Source organism: Taudactylus pleione, unplaced genomic scaffold, assembly GCF_031769625.1.
Source record: "Taudactylus pleione unplaced genomic scaffold, aTauple2 ptg000183l, whole genome shotgun sequence".
NCBI classification, from domain to species: Eukaryota; Metazoa; Chordata; class Amphibia; order Anura; family Myobatrachidae; genus Taudactylus; species Taudactylus pleione.
In genome coordinates this window covers 11,706,724-11,722,759 of record NW_028284585.1, presented here as the reverse complement: position 1 = coordinate 11,722,759, position 16,036 = coordinate 11,706,724, and the positions used below count along the sequence as shown (strand labels likewise).

General features: G+C 39.6%; 1 long non-coding RNA gene across 1 annotated transcript in view; it reads left to right on the top strand.

The window, feature by feature from the left end:
• Positions 1–8,258, top strand: part of LOC148519787 (uncharacterized) — a 35,387-nt gene extending 27,129 nt beyond the window's left edge. The window contains exon 3 of the long non-coding RNA XR_015878911.1: positions 7,280–8,258. This is a non-coding gene — a long non-coding RNA (uncharacterized LOC148519787). The remainder of the gene's footprint in view (positions 1–7,279) is intronic.
• Positions 8,259–16,036: the final 7,778 nt, after the last annotated feature.

Sequence of the window (16,036 nt, the reverse complement as noted above, 5' to 3'; positions counted from 1 at the left end):
GATGTGTGTCTTGCTTCTACTTGCCCGGCACACTTTCTTTCTAGAGGATATAAACTCCTGATTGAGAATTTTTTTCGATGCTACCTAAATTTACTGGGGATTGGGAACAAGAATTACAACTCCAATTAAATCAGAAGGTTTGGAAGAAAGCTTTTCTTGCTACCTTTTTGTGTAAGTTACTCCATAATAGAAACTCAATTTAAGGTCCTGTCCCAATGGTATCACTGCCCCCTGGCCCTGGCAAATATGTCTAGTAGCTGTTGGAGATGTAATCAAGCGGTAGGTTCTCCACTGTATATCTGGTGGGCATTGCTTAGTCCTGTGACCCTTTTGGGCAAAGATTTTCTCAATTGTGTGGTACACAGATACAAAGGTACTCCTGCAGATCCTTCCTTTTGGCCATTGAATCTGACTTCCGGCTCTATATCAGGCTATAAAAAATCCCTACTACAAGGCGGTGATCCTTGTTCACTGGCGTTCTCTTTCCCAACCTACCATTATAGGGTGGGTTTTATAGATTAGTCCTCTATATGGCCATAGATGATCTACTCCTAGGGGTGAACAGAAATGAAGAGATTTGTGTTGTCTTGGGTCCGTGGTTAGACTTCAAGTCCTCTGTGACCTTTGCCACAGTGAATATATAAGTATGGGACATTCTCATTCATGTTGTTTTAGTTACCTTCTGCTATGCGGATAGTCCTTTTTGCTTCTTTATTACTGGTTGGGCTGTACATTGCCAGTATTTTCATTTTATGTGGTGGTCTTTCCCTTTTTTCCGCTCCCCCGTGATGTCTATTGTTTCATGCTTTGATTTTTACATTCTGATCAGCTATTTTCTAATGGACTGCTGCATTCATGTGCTCCTGTTTATGTAAATGTTTTTCTCATTCTGTGATGTCTGGTGATCTGTGCTGTATTCTGCTCACTGGATTACTTGTGTCTGGTTATATTTTTTACCAAACATAATAAAACATATATTGGAAAAAATATATATATATACCTAGTCCATAGGCCGCCATTGTAATTTAACATCTAGCCCCCCCCCAAAAGATCTCCTGCGATAACAGCCTCCTAGTGGTAGTAGGTCCTGTGGTACAACCCTCACCCCCAGGAACAATGTATGCCCAATTTAGTACCCCTCCTCCCCATGTGTCACTGTATATATGTTAAAATAAAATCTAGATAACCCCAACCCCATATAACATCATCCATCTTCTGAGCTTATAACTAAGTCCCGGTATGGAACACAACCAGCACTCTGCATATGAGGCAAAACATGTGTTTAATTTCACCAAAACAGGTATAAATTACAGGGGAAACAAGCCATCCAATAGTCAAAAAACATGAGGCAAAAATGAGTACTTATCCAAGTTTAACGGGGGAGCAGCACTCTATAACCCTCAATCTCCGTAATCTCATGGAGTCCTCTGAAGAAGGTGACCACGAAATAATTGTCGGGACATGCTCCTACTACATGTGACTATGGAGATTGAGGGTTATAGAGCACTGCTCCCCGTTAAACTTGAATAAGTACTAATTTTTGCCTCATGTTTTTGACTATTGGATGGCTTGTTTCCCCTGTATTTTATACCTGTGTTGGTGAAATTAAACATGTTTTTGCATCATATGCAGAGTGCTGGTTGTGTTCCATACTGGTACTTAGTTATAAATTCAGAGGATGGATGATGTTATATTATTCATATAAACCTGGCACCTGACCACTTTATATTTTGAACGAGTATGTTATGTGTGCGATTTCCTGGTGCGCTCTCTCTCTCTCTCTCTCTCTCTCTCTCTTTCTATATATATATATATATATATATATAAATATATATATATATATATATATATATAAACCTGTAAGTCCATACTCAAAGCTTTAACTGCAAGTCACATGCAAAGGCAGTGCTCCTTAGGAATCCAACATAATCTGAAATACAAAAATAGAAAAAAGGCACTCACCAGGTAGAAAATAAAGATAAAATCACATCTTTATTAGGAACTTCATATAAATATCACCATTTTCTCGACATTTCAATCCTCTCAGGGACTGTCATCAGGACAACTATATCCAGTGTAGACAGGGCAACACCAAAAATCAAGCTTTGTGGTATTGTCCTGTCTACAATGGATATAGTTGTCTTGATTACGGTCCCTGAGAGGATCTAAATGTCAACAATGATGGTCCTAATAAATATGTGATTTTATCTTTATTTACTACCTGGTGAGTGCCTTTTTTATATATATATATATATATATATATGTGTGTGTGCGTGTGCGACTGAATCAGTATCCGAAGCACTACGGCACTTGGCATGGAAAAAAGCTCAGGTCTCTGCATCGTTGCACTTCATATACAGATTTACACACAGATATCCAAGTGTTGCATATCAAAGTAATCAGTGTAGTCTCATTTTTGGGTGAAAAAGATGCTTGGTGCTAGCCGAGTTACACAGGGCTTGGCTCACTAAGAAGGGTTGTTTGGAGAAACTGCAGTAATAGTGTATGTGATGTCGTCCAAATCTGTCCAGTGGAAGGTCCAGAACAGGCTCCCTGGGTCAAAGTTCTGCCTGGTGCACTCCGCCATGAGATCTGACTGGGACCCCAACCACTCCATTAGGCATCCCAGATAAATTGCCACCCCTCTGTATTTTCATCCAAATCCATCCAGTGGAAGGCCCAGTACATGCTTCTGTGGTCAAAGTTCTGCCCAGTGTTCCCAGGTCAAAGTTCTGTCCAGCGAACACCAACGGGAGATCCTACCAGAACCTCAACTCTCTAGTATGTCTTCTGGTATCCAATGTTACCACCCTATGAGGTTTTTGTCCAAATCCATCCAGTAGTAGCTTAGAACAGGCTCCCTGGCTCAAAGTTCTACCCAGCATATCCAGATAAAAGTTCTGCCCAGGGTACACCAACAAAAGGTATGACCGTTACCTCAAACCCCTAGTATGTCTTCTAGGATTCAATGTTACCATTCTGTGAAGTTTTCATCCAAATCCATCCAGTGGAATTCTTAGAACAGGCTCCCCTGGTCAAAGTTCTATCCAGTGTACACCAACAGGAGATCCGAACGGTACCCTAACTCCAAAAAACTTGAAATCACAGAAAACACCTCAGCGCTAATGAGCTAGTAATTCAAATATCAGTGCAGCAGTATTAAAGGGGTGATTGCCAACCTCACAAGCATAAGCAATAGAAGAAAAAAACTGCGCTTTGATATTTAGGTTGAGACATGGGAATGACACATCAATATATAGAAAAGTTTAATACTTTAAAATAATAACAAAAAACAAAAAACACAAATGCAAACACAATATAGTGGATGTGAAATAAATAATCAGCACTGCTAAATTAGCTCATAAGAAATGTAACAGGCAGGTAATTGGCAAGCATGCAGATTTAGGGAGTTGATCAGGCTCCAAAATCTAAAAACACACTCTCCTATATTATTGGCTAAGCCATATACCTGTATAGATATGAACTATATAATACTGTAGCAAATTAGATTTATAAAGGCAATGATATAGCCTATAGCTACTGGCTAGCTATCCCCAACACGTCTGTAGCCCGCTTGTTCTCTCGTGGTCGAAGTCAATGCCCGTCTTTGTGTTGACAGCCGCCGGGACCTCCGTCAGCAGTCACGTGACTCAGATCCGCGTCTGGAGTGAACACCGGAGGATGCTGCAGGCAGGACAATCTGTCTCAGTCTCAACCACTATCCAGCATGGGACGCCAGAGGAGAATGCACCTGGGAGACCCACCTAATTGGGCTGTGGTCTAACAATGAATCCAAAACTCACAGGATGTCTTTCAGGCTGGTTGTCAATGTAGCAGCATCTGGTTTCAAATGGGGACTAGCTTCAGTGGCTTCAGTCCAAAAAACTTGGACAGGATCCAGTTGGACCACCTTGCATTGATTTCAACCCAATTAGTGCAGGGCTATCCAAATGCATAACCGGACAGACAAACAAACAAATACACAGACCAATTTAATTTTATATATATATGATGATTTAAGCACCATTTGGTATTCTCTACTGTTTACACTATTCTTTATAAATATTGCTGTATCCCTACCGTCTTCACATTTCCAGAATACCAGCCTTCTGAAGTGGGTACCTTGGTCAAATTATATTACCTAGGGATTCCCATATCTACACAAATTCCTAAACTATTTTCTTGGCAACAACTAATGATGTTCATGCATACCAAAACATACTTCGACATTCAACATAGGGAGTGGATAAAGTCAATTTGTAATATCTAAAAAGGCCCTTCTGTAGTTGGCATATGTGAGGATGGGGTTTGGGCAGACCTGCCTGCATTGGCTTTCAAACGGAATCGGTATGTAATGCCGGCTGTTGGGATACCTCAAAATACCAACAGCGGCATCCTGATGGTTGGTATCCAGCCTGGGACGCTTTGGAACTATCCATCCGGATTAATTTATGTCCTAATTGTGAACAGGACTAGCCACCGAGTAACTATTAGAGACTGTTTAGTGCATTGAAAGGGTTAAAACTTGGCCCTCATTATAAATGGTAAATTTGTCCATGTACTTTTTGGTCTAATGGAAAGTGAATTCAACCAAGTACACTTACCCACTAATAAGATACTTGATTAAATGCACTCTCATCTATAAACAGTTTGTCCATCGATCCGTACACAGTGTTAATAAGCTACAAACACCAGTAGCACATGTATATTTGAATCTTCTATTATTTATGAAGCAGATTTAATTAGTGGACATAATACTGTACACCTCCAAAGTCATTTAATTCTCAACCGGAAATACTGCTATAATAGTTAAATATACCTGAATACACACTGTAGGTCAATCTGATTATTAAAATTAGGAATAAATATACAGTGGGACTTTTTTCAGTTTTAATTATCACAATCTCTATTTGTATTGTTATTCACAAATGTATGTCTGTTTGTGTAGGTTTTAAATATTTGGCTGTAAACATTGACATTTTATAGATATATAATAAAAGTTACATTTTAGCTGATATCAGTGGGCCACCCAAGATAACTCCTATCCATTCTTTTTGATGAGAACATTCTCATTGGTTGTCCATAAGAATCACCCCCAATTTAATACTAACAATAAGACCACACTGATCATACATAATTTACAGATTAATATGTTTTTTTTTTCTCAAAGATATGAGATTGACAATATAACTGGTGCAGCAGTCATCTCTTCTCCTTGAACACTTTTATGAAGGAACACACCCGGTTATCCTTGTTCATCAGCAACTGGATGTGGGATTCAAGTCATGGCACCAATTGCTATGGAAATATCTTTAACCCAATTAGAAAGGTCCACAAAAATGTTTGAAGTGTAAAAAGAAAGGTATTTAATTTAAAAGATATTTAATTATAGCACATGCATTATGGGAGCAATCCTAATCCTGAATGCTAACCCCTCCCATTAATCTCTCAGACATATGTACCAGGAATGACATGTACATATGACATGATTATATTCTAAAAAACAGATACTGAAGGAATGGAAACCATGAAAGAACATTGTCTTTGGTGTCTAGAGCATTCCAGAACTTTCTATATATATGCTAAAGTCCACAAGAAGAACAGCTTTGTATATACTACCACTTTTTCACCAGCCCGGGACACTGAACATGGATTTCAAGCCATGTTGCAGTGCCTTGAACCCCAATTCCACCGCAGGTTTCACTCGGGATACTGCCGGGGCTTACCTCTGCTGGCACTTGGAGATGATATAATCTCCAAATGCCTGGAAATGTGGCTCTCCCTATGCTGTGAATGGGACCTTGGTCGAATGACCCGGGATACCCATTTCCACTGAGCCTTACCCGGGTTTTACACGCGTAAAACCCTGTTCAAAACCGAGGAAGAAATGCTGCGTTAGATGACCCGGGATTTTTTCCTAGGAGCCTTTTCCAATGAGTCACAACCTGGGTTGATACAGCAATAACCTGGTGGTGTCCTTCACTCTAAAACCAGCCTGCAATCTTGCTCCTGTTAAATACTCCAGACCCAGGGCTTACCATGATACTACAGCATCTGGCACCCGTTTGGAGAGAGAGACATGGTCAGGCAGCGGCAGTGACATTGCGTACAGCACTTGCCTGCTGCTTAATGCCCGGACAGACACTCTGATTGATTGGGCACTTGAACAGGTAACCCAAAACCTGCTAGGAGGATATCCTTAGTTGCCGATTGAGACCCCCTGTTGTAAATTTGGCACTCTCGGCATCCGTGATTTGGACAAGTTTTACACCAGAGGTAATTATTGATGTTTTCAAACCAATTAAAGACCAAAAAGTTTTTTCCATACTGTGAGTGCAGACTTGATATCATCTGATACGATGTCTACAAATAACTTCATGTTCAGCATACATCTTTTTGTGATTGAATACTAATGCTAATTACTACTGTATCTACTGAACTCAACTTGTTACATACTGCTACTTATTATATGATATTTAGTATTAATGTTGCAGTTTGACCAAGATATGAAAGTGTGAGATTTACAATGTGGCTTTTAGATAATTTTTTTTACAAATATATTGTTTCATTTTTTTATGTTTTTTATTATTATTATTATTATTATTATTATTATTATTATTAATATTATTATTATTATTATTATTATTATTATTATTATTATTATTATTATTATTATTATTATCTGCTTTTCAATATTTTTTTTGTGAACAATAAATGCATTGATTGACTCTTATACTCCAGGGTATAATTTAGTTTATTCCTTGCTTTTTTTGCGAGGTGGGCAGCACCTCTTTGCTTTTGCAGCAAGTGTATAAGTTTATTTATTTATCACCAGAGAGGTTGAAACAGGTGCTGAGATCTCAATTGAGAACATACTATGGGCAACATATCCACTTCTAAAAACCAGAACTTTAGTAAATATACCACTGAATCCAGTCAGCCACAGAATCTGTGTAATTCATGTGTCCTGGGATGATATTGCAAACCTAGATTTAGTCATACTTCAAAAATGCAAAAAAAGGTTTTCACATACATAAATAACATATACTGTATAAAGCATTCTTCATGGTACCTCAATATCTTGATTAAATGAACTATAAATTAAGACGCTCCATTGCAGAAATTGCAGAATTTTATTATGTTTTTGGACATTTTTCCACTTCTAGAGTCCCTAAATTGGGACTGAATCTGTGCACAGAAGCAATTGGCAAGTTTTTGCATAAATCCGCATACGTAGATGCAAGTTTCCCCATTTTTCCTATCTCTTTCCTTTTCTTAGAAAGACAGAACTCGGTTGGATTTATCTCTCTATTAAATCGAGCATTTTGGGACAACATCACTGTGAGTACATGGAAAAGCCCTATCTTGTGGGAGTGCTAGAAGGTTCGTGGATGTGTATGGGAAGCTCCATGAGATTCTGAGTCATATGTTTGGGAAGGGAAGCCAGTTTCTGATGGATCATTTGCACCCAGCGTGGACCTGGTGCAAGTACTGATACTAATGATCATGGTTGCCGTGGCTGGTGTATAAGCAATGGGTACAAAAAGATGCACAAAACTTATGGATTCTTGCAGTAGTATTAGGTAGCAAATCTGGCCTCCGTGGCTGTCCACAACTGTATAGACGCGTAGCAAAGAGTTGGCACACACCTTGAAGTGCACTGGGCAAACTATCCGGGTGCAGTGGTGTAAACCAAGTGAATGTGCCTTGTAAATGCGGGTCATTGTTCTGTTTTCTTCTAGGTAAAATATTTTTTACATTTATTATCAAATGCAGTAACTTAAAACTTTTAAAATAAATACTCCTTTCAATAAATAAAATCATTTAAATACCTTTTTGTTTTCTTGTAGTTAAATCAAAATGGTGTCTGTATTACTTGATTAATTTATAAATTCTGTTCAAAATAATAGTCTTTAGTGCAGTGACCAAAAGGGATGTTGATGGATCAACCAAAAAAAGCTGAGAGTGAAAATGTGGATATGACTTTGATGGCACCTTTCAGTCTGGGACAAGACAAATATCAGCCTTGGTTCCTATTTGTTTTAGTGAAGAACTAACATCATGTTATCTGCTGATTGTCACTTTGACCAAGTAATTTAATGTCATAAAGATCACCTGAACATCACCAGATTTTGCTTACGTGTCCCCTAGACCACCCCCTTGAACATACATTCTAACTCCCTTTACTATACATCATCCAATGATATTTTTGTATTGTAATGTACTTATTAACACCCCTTTGTAAATGATTTCTCAATTGTGTATAAAATGTCTTGCATCCTGCTCCAAAGGCAGAAAGATATCTGACTTCTCATTTTACTTATTCCATGTCACTCTGCGCAGAGAGATGGAGGTGTCTTTTAAAATAAACCATTATATGCTTTAACACAGATGGTGCAAATAATTTTACTTTATCAGTCTGAATTCTTTTAATGCTATTTAAAAAAAAATTATAATAATAACATAAAACTGTGGCAGTGAATACTACTTTGGGACAAGTCTCTGCCAGCTTACTTGGCCGCCCTGTATAGCAAATATACAAATCATGGGCCCACCACTGTTACTGATGCCACAAGCCACATGGAATTAATCTAGCTATGATGTTGCACTTTGGTGAGTCCTCCATGTCTTTATGATAGAGATCAGAACATGATAGCTGGGACATGTTGAAAGGTGAACCATCCATGAGAAGTCCCTTTGAAGCGCTGAAAGTGGTCACTTTTTGTTAATTTTTGCTCAGCAGCTCGGGGGGCTGCATCGGCTGTGCATGCCCGAATGGAGTAACAATTGAATGGTGCTGTCCCCTGTATAGTGCTGCCTCCCTGTATAGTGTAGCCTCCTTGTATAGTGCTGACCCCTGTATGGACCTGTCCTCTGTATAGTGCTGTCCCTTGTATAGTGTTGCCTCCCTGTATAGTGTAGTCTCCTTGTATAGTGCAGACCTCTGTATGGCGCTGTTGCCTGTATGGTGCTGTCCACCTAATAGACCTATCCTCTGTATAGTGCTGTGCCTTGTATAGTATTACCTCCCTTCTATAGAGTTGCCTCCCTATACAGTGCTGTCACCTGTATCATGCTGTCCACCTTATAGACCTGTCCATGCGTGCCCGAATGGAGCAACAAATGAATTGCTTCATCGGGTACCATCTATTGGCTGCCGGCACACAACACACTTGAATTCCCCCCAATAGAGGTGAGGAGCAGTGTTAGTCTGAACATTCACGCGGTCATGAAAAGTACTGCTTGAGCGCTGAAACAGGTCACATTTGCTCATTCTGCTCACTAGCTCGGGGGGCTGCGAGTAGAAATGTCAGCACTGGCAGCTGTGAGCAGCCGAATGGAGCAACAACTGAATTGCTCTAAAGGGTGCAACATACTTGAATTCCCCCATAGAGGTGAGGTGAAGCATTAGCCTTTTATATTTATATATAGAAAATTATGCCATTTTTACTCCATCTTTTCACCTTTTTACTCCATTTTTAAAAAAAATATATTTTATATACTAGCCCTCAAATTCCCAGAATTATTATTGTAGCATTTTGTTTCAACTCTTAAGCTTCAGTATATATATTAGTTGGAGGGGTTAGATTCAGCAAGAGTTTGCAAATGCAGTTTTGGCAAGATTAATTCTGAAAATAATAATTAAAGAATATAAGTTGTCCTCAATTATTAATATACAGAAATTAATAAAAATTTTTAAAGAGAATAATTTGGTTTTATTGTGTGGAAAAAAAATAACTTCCCAATACAAAATTATCCAACTGTTATTATGAAATCTGCAGTATATTTTTTATAAAAGTACGGAAGTTGTTCAATATTAATAAATGTGTAAGATCAATTTTGAAGATTAATTTGAGAAATTCCAACAATTGTTTATGGTGATATTAGTGTGAGCAATTAAAACCATTTTTTAGGCTGCTATTTGCCTTATAAATGTTACATCAGACAAAAGATATTTTCTCAATTACCAAATATATATCTGTCAGCTGGTTTTACAAACCATGTCTATGAGAATGGAAACTGAAAAAGGTGGTGAAAGGAAATGGATGTTAACACGTTCTTTGCATAGAACTACAAGCTTGATATATTTTACACAGGGGACCTGAATAAGAACATTTAAATACAATTTTAAGTATGGTTAGTAAAGAAATGTAGTATTTTCTTGAGCCTTTCACTCTTTCTTCTCTATTGAAGAATAGAAAGTACAGAACATATTTATTCTTTCTATACCATACATTCCTTCTGTATATCTTGAACACACATTGGGCACAGTTTAATGTATGTCTGTGCATGCTTTGTAATCTAGCATACATAAGTATGGTTGATGCATATTCATACTGTATGTATATAAGTCATATCTCAATATGACTGAATAGGCGCTATGGGATTGTACCTGGACATTCTCACATAGGCTTAATGCAGTGGCGTAAGCAAGGTGGCTGTAGGTGGAAAGACTGCTCCCCCTGCTGAGAAATTATTACAAATATTGCCTATACACTGCCGTCCACTCAGAGGCACCGAGTCACTGTCCGGTGTACACGCTCTCTTATTTCTGTCAGTTTCCAATACCCAACCAGTAATACATAGTACATCCACTGCATGATCAACCAATAGACTAATCAGGCTGAGGACTTGGGAGGAGGTGCCAGTTATGGGGCAGCTGATTACATAAAAAGAAAACTTTTTTATTCATTATTTTGTATTATCTCATTCCTGCTCCCCCCTTCTCCTCCACTTGGCTCCCAGTGATGCTGTATCATGCCATATAATAGGCAAGGAGGGGGATGGGTTACCAAGTCGAGTACAATGCTCTTGTCATCGGACATGCCCTATTTGCTTGCTGCAGCTGTCCATCCTCCAGGGCCCTTGGATTCAGAATACAAGCCCCATGCCTCATCTTGGCTGACCCCCACCATAGATGGAGCTTTCCAACTATCATGTACACAAAGCAGGTGACAGATTTTGAACAAAGATAAACAGCAACTTGTATAACAGTTATATTAATTAGAAAAACAATAATTATGCAGACCAGATATTTTCCAGTAAAAAATAATAATTTTAAACCATAAAATTAACAATTGCAAACACCATATGCAAATGATGCAGTACACTATTAAAAACATATATAGCAGCCACACCCAGATCAATGGGGAAAGAGTGATAAGATAAATATCTCCATTTACTGCAGTATCTAGGTTAGCTTAAATAATCACCATGCCTGCCCTAGTTGCAAGTCTACTGTAGTCTCTATTTGAGACATATGTCCTAGCAAATTTAAATCAGATTCTAATGCTGCTGAAAGTTGGTGTCCCAGACCTTGTACATTTGGACTCATGCTTGAACACCATGGGAAGGGGCTATACTTGCATTAACATAAAGTCACAGAGGAATCTACAGCAAAAGATGCTGAAGCAGTCGCAGCAACGTGTGACTAGGAATCAAGCCCAGTGTGTGCTCCAGTCCAGCATCCCTCCTGTGAAGAGGATAGGTCCAGTGCTGACGGAGACAGAGCCGCCTTTTCACTCATTATCTAAGGTTGATCCAATGTCAGTGGGGGCAGCCCAGGATGAAGAGTGGTCCCACCATCAGAGTTGAGAACCTGGGAGGAGGGCTGGATCTGAAAGACAGTGATAACCATCTAGGAGTAGGTTCTGGACTGGAGAAACAGAAAGACCTTCACTAGCAGCATCAGATCTCGGGAAAGTGCTGAATCCCTTCAGCTGAAGGCTGTTCCAGTGTTGATGCAGACAATAGTCAGAATGCCAGCGCCGGATCCCCAACACCTGTCAGAATCCTGGCACTGGCATCCTGACTGCCGGAATCCCAAAGGTACGTAGCAGGGTTAAGGGGAGGTTTAGTGTTAGGCACTAAGGGGGGAGGGTTAGGTTTAGGGTGTGGGGAGGGGGAGGTTAGGTTTAGTCACTAGGGGGGAGGTTAGGTTCAGGCATCGGGGAGGGAAAGTTAAGGTAGGGAGAGGGGGAAGGTTACTAACACCAACAGGTGTTAGTATTTTAACCCTGTCGGGATGCCGGCAATGGGATTCTGACCACTGGGATCCCGAGCAGCGGCATCCCATACCTATCCCATTCCAGTGGAGCTGTTCATTTGCTGGGTGCTGGAAGGGAACCATGGATCAGACTTGAACTAGGGCAAGGTCTGTAATAATCTACCACACACATCTTCATACATAAAGACTTACTTTAACCAAATAGCAGGATTTAAACAGCTTAAGGTCATTACAGCAAAGCTTATGACTCTACCTATACATTAACTGCAAAGACCAGTGAGCAGACATTCCCTTGTTAGACATACAGTATTAAAATCATTTTATCTTTTTCTGCCCCTGAGGTAAAAGATAAAAGATAAACAGCAACTTATATAACAGTTATATGTATTAGAATCAGAATCAGAAATAGGATCACAAGGCCTATATCCCACCAACCTCCTATATAGTATAAAAGAGAACAAATATGCCCACAATAAATTTGATATACAGTATACTCTAGCAGCACAGTAAAGTAAAAAGGGTTGATGCCATATGTGCATTGCCAAACTATGATAAGTAAAGATTAATTCTATTTAGATTTAGGCTTGCAAATAGTTGAGGGCACACTTACCAACGCCATCAGGGACAAAAATGGCATCCTCCAGCAGTCATGTCCCCGACTCCTTCCCCATATCAGTCATCCTCAGCAGGTGGGTTCTGTCCTGCCAAAGCTCCTCCAGGTCCAGCGCTGGGGTTATGTCCCCAATCCCAGTGATGGTTGTCTCTTTGTCCAGGACAGAACCATTTTTTACAATAGTCGCATGATGTTACATGCAGCAGATTTTGAGGTGTCCTCTTAGCAAACAATTAGTTAGATCTACAATTTTATGCAAATTGCTGTGTTTTTATTAGACCCAAATATTGGGCAGCAACAAGCCCCTAGTGTATAGCTGCAATGTCCATCCTTCATGCATTTGATGCAATGTGCACTTAAATGATCAAAAGCTTGGTTCTGATGGCCACATCCCAGCACTTTCAGCAGTGGGGGCTACTGTATGTTGCATCCATATATATCCACCATGCATTTGTGGATCTGCATAGCAATGGTTGTAACGGCATGAGTCCAGGGTGTAATTAATAGAACCAGCTTACTGCTCTCTTCTGAGCCCTTATATGTAGAAATATTTAACCAATTAGAAAGCTTCTGAAAAACTTCAAGTGAGTCCACTTTGAATCCCATCTAGAGCCAGGTATTTTTTATGCACCACACTGCAGCCAGTGCCATTTATTTAGTTAGTGAGATCTGTAATGTCCCATCAATGGAATGAGCAGTGCCAGACACTGCAGCTTGGAGATTGGAGTACTTGAGGCGAAAGCAGAAATGTTAAGCTTCTTTGTAATGAAGTAAGCGGCCATCCAGCTCCATCATACTTTTATGGATTTTGCTGGTTATCAGTGACAAGACATCATTAACTCCTCCTGCTGGTGCTGTTATCATTAACTCCTCCTGTTAGTGCAGAGCCAATCACTCCGGCGACCAGCTAGTGTCAGCTGGTGCCACTAGTTGTTGAAAGTTTAATGCTGCCACCATTAGATTTCTTCACTAACACTTGGAACTGCTCTTTGGTAGCAGGCAGCTACTGCAGCATCTCTTTTCCTTCCTCACCACATATTTTGGATGACTTCTTGTTAGATGACTGATGCAGGACACAGATTTCAACAGACAACGATCAGATGATATATTAAAATGTGTGTTTTACTTTCATAGCAGAAGTACATAACAGAGACAATGAATTAACAGTAACAAGTAAGATATTATTTGGTGACTAACATTTATTTACATAGTGGCAGCATACTCAAGAGTACATTATATTTGGGAAAATGTGCAGTAATGATAAACAGTGACAGAGCCCTGCTTGCAAACTTACGTTCTTATTATTAATAATGCTGTATTTATTGTACTGACTTAATCATTCCATGTTAACCTTCTTATCTGGAGATGAGTCTGCTGCTGCATATTTTGTTTAATTTACATTTACTTTACTGGTGAAGGGGTTTGGCAAGTATTTGGGGTTTTGTGTCAAATATAATTTTCAAAGCTATTTCTAGTTTCTAAATCGGGAAGTGGTAGCACAAAACTGGTCTGCAGTTCCCTAGAGAGGTCAGTAAACTAATAAGAAGCTTTCTGAAAGCATGAGATACATGAAAAACATAAACTTAAACCTATAAAGCAATAGCAGTGTATCACATCTGGGATTTCCGATTATCTGACATCAAACCAGGGGAGATGCATACAGTATGAATACTGTAGAAGTGAAATGTTATTTTCTTTTTCATTAACTTAAGGGCTTTGTTACTTGTTAAATTATTTAAATTTTTAACCTGTGGATACCTGCATGGAACAAAGAGGTACCCAAATAAGCAATAAAGATTAGGATTATATTTGGAGTACATTATTATTATTATTATTATTATTATTATTATTATTATTATTATTATTATTATTAATAATAATAAATAAATTATATATATATATATTTTTTTAATCATTGTGTTTTTTTCATCATTTCTCCATGGAACACTGCAGGTCCCAGCTGACCCTAGATGTACAACTGCTATAACCAGCATACAGTACCGTATACTTGCTAAGATAAGTAGAACAAAATTGAAAAATATAAAAAAAAAAATATTAGACTACACCAAACCATACTTGCCTACATTCCAGGAATGGCCAGGAGGCTCCCAAAATAAGGTGGTGCTCCATGCCACCCAGAAAAGTAGGAAAGTCTCCCACACTTCCCTCCATCACCTACAACTATCCCTCCCCCCACCCTGTGGCCCCGACTCCACCCACTTACACCCCCGATGGTGGCCATCCACTTATAGAGCACAAATGGGCAGTGTGGAGAGGGTTAATGACATGATTCACAGTGAATCGCATCATTGTAGCCCATTCCCTGCTATACAATGCCTGTTTTCTCTGCACTATATACCGGGGGTGGGGGCCACGATGACGCGATCATGCCCCCATGCCCCCTGCACCCCCACTTTCCCAGCTGCCATGCCCCCTCTCTGCTGAACTGGCTGCCCCCTCCCTGAGGATGGGGCAGCAAGGTAGGTAAGTATGCAACAAACACATCAGTGGTGTACAAAGATGTGCTTTCAGCACTGGGCTGTATACAGGATGTAGGTGCAATTTCTAACTATAGTAATATATATAGTAGCACCAGCCCCGGCTAATATAGGCTAGTGTTAGCTTTGGCATTTTCAAAAGGATCTGACACATTCATCCCCAAACTTCCCAGATTTTACAGAATCCAACTTAGGCTGGCAGCACTATATATGGTACATATTTTAGTGGTTAGGGTGCTTTTTAAAAAAAAAAAAATATATATATATATATATATATATATATTTATATATCTTTATCAGCCAGTGCAAGGTCCATGCTGATGATTATCTTCAGCATGGATCTTATCATCATGTGGGGATGGATCTTATAACAGTGGGGAAACAGTGGTAACTAATTTGCCCCTTGAGAGGTGTATGCCCAACTCATCATACACAGTGGGCACAATGACATTTTTCTGCACATGCACAGTAATAACCACCTACTGTAACTTTTCGCTTCTATATTAGAAAGTAAATGTGTACATCATTATCAGAATTTGCACTGAATCACATCATTATGGCCCCATCCCTGCTTTACAATGCCAGTTGTATAACGGGGGGCAGGACCATGATAATGCACTCCCAGCATCATGCCCCCTGCAGTGCCCACTTAGCTGTTCAGTGGTCCTCAAACAGACACAAACCCTGGCACCACCAGCCTGGCTGTCCCCTTTTAGTGGGACCAGCCAAAAACTGAACAAGTAGTGTGTGACCTCATGGAATAACCATTAGTCATGCAAATGAACGTAATGTCACAGCAGCAAGAGAGTAATGTACCGAACTTGCTGGAGTCAGTGACCGGTCTGTGATTGAGATCATCGTTGCATGTGACAAGGGCAATTTTCTGTGAGAAGTGGAAAGGAGGCATTGTCGGACTGG